Source organism: Bicyclus anynana, chromosome 14, assembly GCF_947172395.1.
Source record: "Bicyclus anynana chromosome 14, ilBicAnyn1.1, whole genome shotgun sequence".
NCBI lineage: Eukaryota > Metazoa > Arthropoda > Insecta > Lepidoptera > Nymphalidae > Bicyclus > Bicyclus anynana.
Window position 1 is genome coordinate 5,265,003 of NC_069096.1, and position 10,758 is coordinate 5,275,760.

The following is a 10,758-nucleotide window of genomic DNA, read 5'->3' on the forward strand; positions in this document are numbered from 1 at the left end:
TAATGCGTTTTCTATGCGAATCGACAATAATAAACAACAATCAATTATTTCTTTAGAACAGTCAGTCATAGAGTTAAGTTATGAATGAAATGCAAATGAAATCATAATTCGCTATTATTCTGCGATGGTTGGTGGCGCATTCAAACCGGCTTCGTGAGTCATTTCGAGCTTGGACCCACGACCAGCCCACTCGGTCGCACCGGCCCGCACATGACAAAATGAGATGAATTTTTATAATAATAATGTTTGTTGAGCATTTTACATTTACATTATACATACTCTTTAACACGTTTGATGCGGCACTGATTTTTCTTTACTTTCCTCTGGTGCAGTACGAGATTTTTTGACCTCATACTAAAACTTTATGTAGTGCGGTTCAAGGTCCATCAACCTCGTATCTCCTGACGACACTAGACGTACGAGGTCAATTGACCTCGTACCGCAGCGAACGTGTTAAGTAGTCTATCCAAAAGCTACATTGAACCTTCGAAAGGCATCATGGAGTCACCCTGCTTATGGGAACTTGTTTCCAAGTTTTCGGGGTCTTAGCCCCTAAGCATCAGTTACCACAGGGGGTGAAAATCGTTTTTACGACCTAGTGGCTAAAATATACATTTCTTGTACTATATTCAATTTGCTACAATTTTGGTGTCATATAAACATTAAATAATTTATATCTCAAAAAGACGTGCCATAATTTTCCATAGTTGCTCGGGCTAAATCTGCAGTAACTTAATGGAAATGACCGAATTACTCGTAGAAGAGACATTTGAGGACGAACGTACATCACTGGCACCTTGTCCAACGCCGTCATCATCATCATCACTCAGCCGTTGGACGTCCACTGCAGGACATAGGCCTTTTGTAGGGACTTCCAAACATACGTCCTACGCCGACCATTCCTCAAAATGTTTCGATACTGCTGTTGAGTCAGATTTGGAACCTGTTCTGTCAAAGAGACAAAGAAGAGAATAAAGAGTGGAGAAACCATGATCACAAACTTCCTGACTTTGAAGATGACCTTAGACCATGGGAGAAATTCCCAGGAGGGTTGAGGGTCTTCTAAGTTGGAAGGGAGTGATGTTGTTTGTAATTTGTCAAGGTTTTGTGTGAATTGGTTAGAAACGTTGACAAATCGTTGGAAGCGTCGAAAAACTTCGAGATATAATAAAAAAACAATACATTAAGCAGGAAACCGGAAAAGCGGAATAGCTACTCAACCTATTCCGCTTTTAAAAAAGGGTTTCCTGCTTTAAGAATTAAATATCATCTTTTCACATACCATAACTTATGTAACTTTCCACGTCACTTTAGCGTTCCGGTACGACGCCGTGTAGAAACCGAAAGGGGTGTGGATTTTCATCCTTCTCCAAACAAGTTAGCCCGCTTCTATCTTAGACTGCATCATCACTTACCATCAGGTGAGATTGTAGTCAAGGGCTACCTTGTAAAGAATAAATAAAAAAAATGAAAAAAAAAAAACGTCAGTTTCCTGATTGTGGTAAGTAAAACGTAAACCTATCCATTTTTTTAGAGAACTTGAGTTTTTTTTATTAATATCAAATTAAAATTACAGTTAAATTAAACTCAAAGGCCCATAGATAACAAAGAGATCAAAATAACCTACCTACTAAGTTATAAAAAGCTACTTTGTTTCTGGAACGTGTTCGCAGTGACTAATCAGCGTTAGGACAAGTCTCGACATGAAAGCAAGGCGATCGCCCTCCGGACCTCGCGCGATAACCTCCACCCATGTATTATTTATACATGATGAAATGAAAAGCAATCTTATTACGATTATCTTTAAGGTTTAAAATCAAACGGCTGTTACTCGTTTTCATAATCCTTGAAAACAGTGATGTTGCACCGTGACACATCATCGTCAACCTTTTTAACCGACTTCAAAAAAAGAGGAGGTCCTCAATTCTATTTTATAGTTTTTTTTTACTGGCAAGATATTACCAATCAGGTCATTTTTTAAATAGGCAATTTAAAAAAAAATATGTGTGGCCACATATAATTTTCTACAACTTCCCTTGACCGTGTATCTATTGAGAATCAGAGATTATAATTTTGCCTTCAAGATAAACCAGTTACTAATAAGTTAGCAAATCAAACAGATGAGCCCCTCACGTGTTTATTAATAATAATATGAAATTACGTATCACTTAAAAAGCTGCATCCATTATGTTTAATTATTAAATTCAGAGGTATAGTGATATACAATAGTTAAAAAAAATCAAGTACGAGTATGTTTATTGAAATTTTTTCTATGTGTATAATGTTATGAAATCAGTTTTTATCATCGTTCTCCATTAAACTCACATGGGTTTTTCGTCAAAAATTTGTCGGTTCAAGGACTGTATGTATTCTGAAAGTTCCTAAGTTTAGCTCTCACATGCTGCACTTTTAACTTGTTCAACTAGCATTCGCTCACAGCAAAAGGAATTATTGAAATTAACAAGATTCAAAATCTCGTAGAACGTTAAAAGTGGCAATTCCTATGGTCTTGCTTCTCTTTATTTTTCCGAGGACGGGAGTTTCGTCGTCGTCGTTATCAACCCATATACGGCTCACTGCTGAGCTCGAGTCTCCTCTCAGAATGAGAGAAGTTAGGCCAATAGTCCACCACGCTGGCCCAATGCGGATTGGCAGATTTCACACACATTTAAGAAATAATGTGGTGTGCAGGTTTCCTCCTCCTCCTCCTCCTCCTCCTTCACCTTTTGAGACACGTGATATTTAATTTCTTAAAATGCACACAATTGAAAAGTTGGAGGTGCATGCCAAAGACTGGATTCGATCCCACACCCTCCAGAACCGGAGGCAGAGGTCAAATCCATTGGAATATCACGGCGATACGAGATGCGGGAGTTTACCATAAGAAAATTCACAAGATATTATATAGATACCTATATACCTACTATGCTTAACGATTTTTTCCAGAAAGGTAACTAGGTGGCAAAATGTAAATAAAATATGTCATACAACAAACACATATTTCTTAGAATTTGGTTGGAGCTAGCCATTTTCCTGTTACAGGAGCCTACCTATATTACCTACCTACCTATTCATACCTACCTAGGCTTTTTTTCTTTTCAGATTTTATTTTTCCTGTTTATCCTGACATCGTGTACAATCTCAATCAAGAGTGTCAATAGGTCAACGGTAAGAGCGGTTGGACTCATCATCGAAGTGTGGTGGTTCGATCCCCGCCTGCTTGACTATTGTCGTACCCACTCCTAATACAGTCTTTACCGACTAATTGGAGGGGAATGGGAATATTGGTCATATTATAAAAGGATATGGCAGACTAGCGGACGCCCGCGACTTCATCCAAAATTTTGTTTTTCACGTATCCCTCGGGAACCATGGAATTTTCCGGAACAAAAAGTAGCCTATGTGTTAATCCAGACTATAATCTATCTCTCCTTCAAATTTCAGGTGATTAGGATTCAGGAGGTGAAAGAGTAACAAACATTCATACCATCAAAATCATCAGGTTTTCGCAAATTTCAAGAATCCATGGATTATTTCGGGATAAAAAGTAGCCTATGTAATAACCCAGAGTAAAATATATTTCCATTCGAAATTTTCGCCAAATCGCTTCAGTAGTAGCGGTGGTAAAGAGTAACAAACAACAAAGCAAACACACATCCATACAAACTTTCGCGTTTATAATATTAGTAGGATGTTCTTAAAAAAAAAACTGTTGTTTATTTATTTTTTTAATTTTCCGTATTAAATTTTCCATGACATCCTGTATGATAAATTACCTACATTTTTAAAGAAGCTCATTCTATATTTTTTATCAATAGTTCATCATTAGGAGTTTGAGGAAATACGCTGAGATTAAGGACATTTAGTTTAATTTTTTTATATGTTTTTCAGTATTGAAATCAGTATAATTTTTATGTGTCTAAAGTTTGTTAAAATACAGCTTAGTGTACCTACTAACAATCGTTATGTTCAACGCTCTTTCAAAATTATAAATTAGAGTAATTAATTAATCAGGTAGTTAATTAATTTCTTCAGATAATTTTAGAAGATCTAAATTTATAATCGTCGTCATCAACCCATATTCGGCTAACTGCTGAGCTCGAGTCTCCTCTCAGAATGAGAGGGGTTAGGCCAATAGTCCACCACGCTGGCCCAATGACTTCACACACGCAGAGAATTAAGATAATTCTCTGGTATGCAGGTTTCCTTACGATGTTTTCCTTCATCGATTGAGACACGTGATATTTAATTTCTTAAAATGCACACAACTAAAAAGTTGGAGGTGCATGCCCCGGACCGGATTCGAACCCACAATTATGTGGGTTCTAATCCGGTTATCACATAGTTTTAATTCTACAAAACACTATAATCACGATATTATAAAGATTCATCTATGAATAGGCACACAGTTAACTAAATATAAACATGATCATTCAAATCTATAGACATGCGACAAAAACGTTTACATACACGATTCGAAACCTCCTTTTAAAGTCAGTTAAAAAGGACGTGTTAAGGCCGACTATTGACCCCGGGACCGAAAGGAGTGTCCGACGAAACAGGAATGGACATGTCTCCGAACTGAATCATTTATTGGCGATGTAGTTTTATTATTACAGAGTCATTGAACGAATCGTGTCAATGGTGAGAATTGATGTAATGTATGATTGGTATTCGGTATTATTAAATGTCTCGATCAAAGATGGTAACCTGTACTAGTACTACTGAACCGATTTTGAAATTGAGTGTCTTTACAAAATGACCAGAGTCTTTACAAACTGCGTGCTGAAGCCGATGAAACCAATAAAAAAAAAAACAAAAGTCACGCGTCTCTTTGACATCCGCATATACTTACAAACTTTTATCTTATTTTGTACCTATTTCAAAATTGAACACTAACAACAATTACGTAAATTAATTTATTAATCAATAATAACCAATAAAAATAAATGAAGGTTTCGAATCCATCTTATCTTCTTTAGTTTTTGAGAACAGTTTTTAAAACATTTAAAAACACAAGACGCCATTATTCTTGAATAATATTGAAAATTACTGATGCTACGGTTCGTGTCGTACTGACTCGAGAATGTATTAGTTTTTGAATTTTGTATTTGTGACGTGTACGACACCGTCGTGTTCCGTACACTCCATCTGTATAATATTGATTAATTTGTGTTCTTGAGCTATATTTTATTCCCGTATTTTCACGGAAACCGGAACTTCACGGGTAAAACCGCAGGGCGTCGAGCAGTGAGTAAGAAAGTGCAAAATTCAAAATTCGGCTTTATTTGCAAGTATTTTTTAAACGTCAAGTTTGATTATTTGTAGAATATACCATCAGTTCAAAAGGCAGCTTCTGAGAAGAGCCGACAATAAACTCAACAGTTGCTCTTTTAAACAGTTTAGAATATTAATTAGCATTGTAAGTTCATTATTTCTACTTCTTGTGTGAAGATGGTCAACGGTCCTGTCATTAATTAATAAATTCTTAAAAAAAGCTTGCATTGGCAGGTGCAAAAAGAAGATTAGGTATATTATAAGCAATCGTAAATTGGAACGACAGTTATGGAATTATTAATTGTAAAGAAAATGAATAATGGCAAAATATTATTAAATCTATGTATGCCTATATTAGTTATAGATGTAATGAAAAAATAATAAAACATAATATAGTCTAAGGAAAAGCATTTAGATGATTTCTGTAATATTGCATGAACAAAAATTCAAAAACAGTGATTATTGATGTTTCGGTTACCCTTTCCCGATCCTAATTAACTAAGGTTTAAGGACCTCGGATTATACAGTCATGTGTTTTAATGGCATGAATTAATCAATGATTATTTTATATTAGTGTAAAATATCGTTGGAATTAATGATATGCAATTCAAACACATTGTTTTTAGAGGCGTTGAAATAGGCCTACATTATAAGCATTTTTGATACTGATCCCGATAAGTGTTTTATTTAACAACTAGAAACTTTAGTAAGATACCATTGAGAAGCAAGCTTTGGGTGTTAAAATTATCCTTTTTTAACTTTTACAGCATCCTTTTCCTTTTATACTATGCAGACTAAATTTTAGTGTTTTATGGATCACAGCATAGGTACAATAAGATTTTTAAATTGTTAAATCTCAATATCTGTTTGAACTGTTGTTATAAATTCGAGATTTAGAATTTTAACTTTTCTTGTGCGATAAATAGATTTTTAGTTATTAAGAAAACAAAAGTGACCCTAAATAGTTCGTGTAAAGATACGGCTGTCGTTTGCTTGATTTTGGCGATACGCTGTCGCTTATCCTATCATAAGCGATAATATTTTAAATATTTCCACTGTAATATATTCATCGTTTGTAGCCTATGATTGCTAACTTTACGTAGGATATGGCACTAACACAAGAAGTGTCTATAGAAACGTAAACGTCTATCATTAAAACGCATGAACATGACACAAGGTGCTGTGATGCTGTGGCTTAGAATTTTATTATCAGTGACATTGACGCGAAGTTCAGAGACCGACGGCAGTCTTTCGATGACGTCACACGCATACGTGCGCGGCCCTACAACCACATGATCGACCTTTCTTCTGCGACACCGAGAAAATTGCATGTTATCACTGATAACCTCAGCGTATCATTGATCCGTGCGATCTATTGACCGGTGCATTATCGGAATAATCGTTTATAACATAAAGATTAAACACCGTCGATAAATATGGTGCATCATCATATTTTTGAGGCATTTTTTTTTTCATAAAAATATTGGCCATATCTTTTTAATTTGACCAATATTCCTATTCCCCTCGAATTGGAAAATACTGTAGGTACGACAATAGTTTAGCGCGCGGGGATTTACGTTTAAAAAGTATTTAGTGTTATTAGAATCGGATTTCATTTCTCGTTTTGCGGTGCTGCCAGCGATTCAAATTACTTTATTGGACGCGGTCCGAATAGGGCGATGGAATTATAATAAATGATGGAAGCGCTTACGTCAGAGGAAGTGCGAAGCGCTGACTCCTCGCGACCAATGAAGATGGCGAAGAGAGAAGCGGAAATACCCGTCCGTCTGTCAATGTGGCTACAATGCCGTGCTATTTGTGTTAAACGAGCGATTTATTTCAGTCGGTCGAGGCGTGAACGTCCGCAGCGGAATTTCGGCCGTGAGGAATCTGATTCCGTTAGCTGTAGCTCGGTGCGGGAGTCGCCAGCGGCCGAGAGGAGTCGCGGCCCAGGCCGCAGGCGAGTGCGGCGCCGGCGGCGTGGCGACACGCGAGATACTTGTTGCCGGGCAGACGAACGCTCGCGCCGCCGCCGCTTCCGCCGGCCCCTGTCCCCTGCACCGAGACATGCCAACGCGGCCCTCTCCACCATCATTTGCACAAAAGGAAAATTCGAGATGCGACTGACTCATTACCCCGCTCACAAACACCGATGTCACATTTGCATGGCAACACGTTTTCTTTTTTTTTTGTGGGGGGAGGGGGGGGGTCTGAAATACCACGTTTCCAGATTATTTCTTCGAAAGTGACAATGCACTTTCCGTCCCTTACCTTGAAAGGTCAACCTCCGGGAGGACAAGCGACGGCACATGACCGGCGCGCGGCCGGTGCGCACTCACTGCATCACACGGCAACATCCGACAAGCACACTGAACGATAGCGCGGGCGGAGCGGCGGCGGACGGCACTCCGCAGGCACCGGCGCGCGCGCAGTGCCGACCGACTGTCGCGCGCTCACGGAACTGACTGCGCTGGCGCTCCATTTGGGTCACTGTCATTCTGTGGAGGGGCGGACACACGTTTGCCTCTGAAATATTGGCGTCTCGCGATTGCGAATATGTTTCATCGTCGCAGGCGTTTTCCCCTCCTGACGTGCACCAATGTACTCGCGCCGTTCGATCTCTTGAGCGATTTTCGGCGGCCGACGCCGAAACCTCGCGCCGTCATCTAGTTGCATTACATCTTTTGCTCTTTCTAACATGATTTTTCTGCATAATATTTCTTGCGATGGTTTTTACTTTTGCAACTATATAAAATGTTGGTGAATTACAGGCTTCCATTAAACTAGTCTATTGTTAAGAATGCAATGACGCTTTACGGTTCGAGTCTGTGAAGACGTTTTTTTCTGTCTCTTGGAAATAAAATGCACAAAGACAGTTCAAACTTATTGTACAGGGAATCTAAGAACCTGTCACTATTTCGTCGAGTCAATAACCTTCTTAGTTTTGCTAATAGCTTCACGAATATATTTCATTGCTATCCTATAAGTCGAGGGAGTCTTAGTAGGTATACTTATTATGTAAACACTTCCATGGCGTATGACGGATATTCATTAACAGGTGTTTCAAAATACATATATGTATAATTCTATAGATAAAACTAACTGTAGAACGTTTTGGCATAAGGATAGGTGTAATGAAAAGAATCGAGATGTTTTGGGCACGTAAAGAGGATGAATGCAAGGAGATTAACAAAAGGGATCTATGGTGAGGGTAAATGGAAAAGTCAGAAGCGAAAGGCCAAGGCGAATATTCCTGGAATAAATACATGACATTCTCAATAACAGCCAAGTCAAGATTGACGAACTATTTCATAAATCCTTTCATACAAATGTAAGGATTGATGAGAATGGGAGATTCAAGAGAGAGAATATGCAAGGATCGTGGCTAGTGGACGGACATTGTCTCTGCTTACCCCTACGGGAATGTGGCGTGGTGATATTTTATATAGCTGTACATGTATGTAGATTATGGAAGTAGAAAACAAATACCTAAAATGTTTTTAACAAAAAAAATTAACCGACTTCAAAAATGCATTAAGCCAAAAAGCGGAAAATAACGTCGTACATAAGCATTGATCAGTTTTAAGGCGGTACTATGTTAAATAGGCTCTTCAAGTTCGTTATGATTTTTTGGCACCGCCTTGAAACCGATCAGTAGAAAGGACATAGGCACAATGCTATTTTTAATTATTTAGAGTAATGCATCCTAGAAGTCGCATTGAGAAATCGTTCATCGAATTGAGAATTTCGTTTTTTTATTTGGACAGCCTAAAACTACGTCAAATGTAAAAAAATAACCAAAAAGAAACAACGACACAATTGGAGTTAATTAAAACATAACCTTTGGACTTAACGTTATTTTGTCCACTATATTTTTATGCACATTATATTTTTTCATTTCTAAGTTTTCTACGTGGCATGGTCTCTTGTATTTTATTTATTACCTGACTGCAAGAAGGGTGATGTTTTTCACGCGTATCTTGTATGTATGTATGTGTGTTTGTATTACCTCATACATCTTCCAAACCGCTGAACGGATTTACGTAATTAAGATATCGTTAGATTTGTCTTAATTACCTAAGTGTTCTTAGATAGGTGAAGTTAAAAAAAAGCTAACACGACGACTGAGACGCTATTAACTCAAGGTGACGAATTTTTTTTTAACAAAAATTGCAATATGGGTATCAAATTCAAGGGCTCATCATAAAGATATCGTTACCATATTTAAAAAAAACTACAGTTAAAAAAGCATAAAATATAAAAACAGAAAAGAAAAAAAAAAGCAATTTGAAAAGAGTCGAGACCTGTTAAATAATATAGGTAGATTAAAATCACTCTATCCAATATCGGTCCCGACTGTTTTCAAATTGCTTTCAATACTTCTGGTTACAACTTGTTTTTTTTTCTTTTCAGTTTTTATATTTTACGAGTAGATGCCGCGCGGTTTCGACCGCGTGGTTTCCGTTCCGGTAGGAATACAGGGATAAAATACTAAAAACACTGAAATAATTTTTCAAATCGGACCAGCAGTTCCTGATATTGACGCGTTCAATCAAACAAATAAACAAACAAACTCTTCAGTTTTATAATATTAATGTAGACGCAGTCGGGGTTTGTAGCTAACTAGCTACTCGTAATGAACCAAATTTCATTTGGCAAATTTTTTGGTAAATCTCTAAGAAAAGAAGCTGACCGTCTCTGTCACCCTTGGAAACACACAAAAGGAAAGATTTGATTTTTTGTTTGTATGTTTTAAATAGGCTCTGGAACTACTGAACCGATTTGAAAAATTCTTTCACTGTTGGGAAGCTACACTATCCCCGAGTGCTACAGGCTATATTTTATTCCCATATTCCTACGGGAACAGGAACCACATGGGTGAAACCGCGTGGCGACTGCTAATATTTATTAGATAGGTGGCGCATTCAACACTCGTGTAATAGAATCACCAGGTCAATACCCTGCGCTGAGTGACATAACCTAGAAAAGTCCCTAACTCAGCATTTTGCCTCATACACCTAATAAAAAATCGTATGCAGCACTAATTTTCAGTTGAAACCTCACTTCAGGTGTCGCCACGTACACATCTATAATATTATAAAGCTGAAGAGTTTGTTTGTTTGATTGAACGCGCTAATCTCAGGAACTACTGGTCCGATTTGAAAAATTCTTTCGGTGTTAGATAGCCCATTTATCGAGGAAGGCTATAGGCTATATTTTATCCCCGTATTCCTACGGGAACGGGAACCACGAGGGTGAAACCGCGCGGCGTCTACTAGTTCCAACATAATATCCAATTCCAATCTATATCTATACTTGGTCTGTTACCATGTGGCACTTCGATTCTCTTTCTACAAATAATAACGCTTCGAAAACTTAATAAATGTATGGCAGTGACAGATATTTATTGTCGCGAAAATAAAATCAGAAGAGGATGAAATAGGCGTTGAATATTAGTATAAACCGTGAAATAGGTTTTGT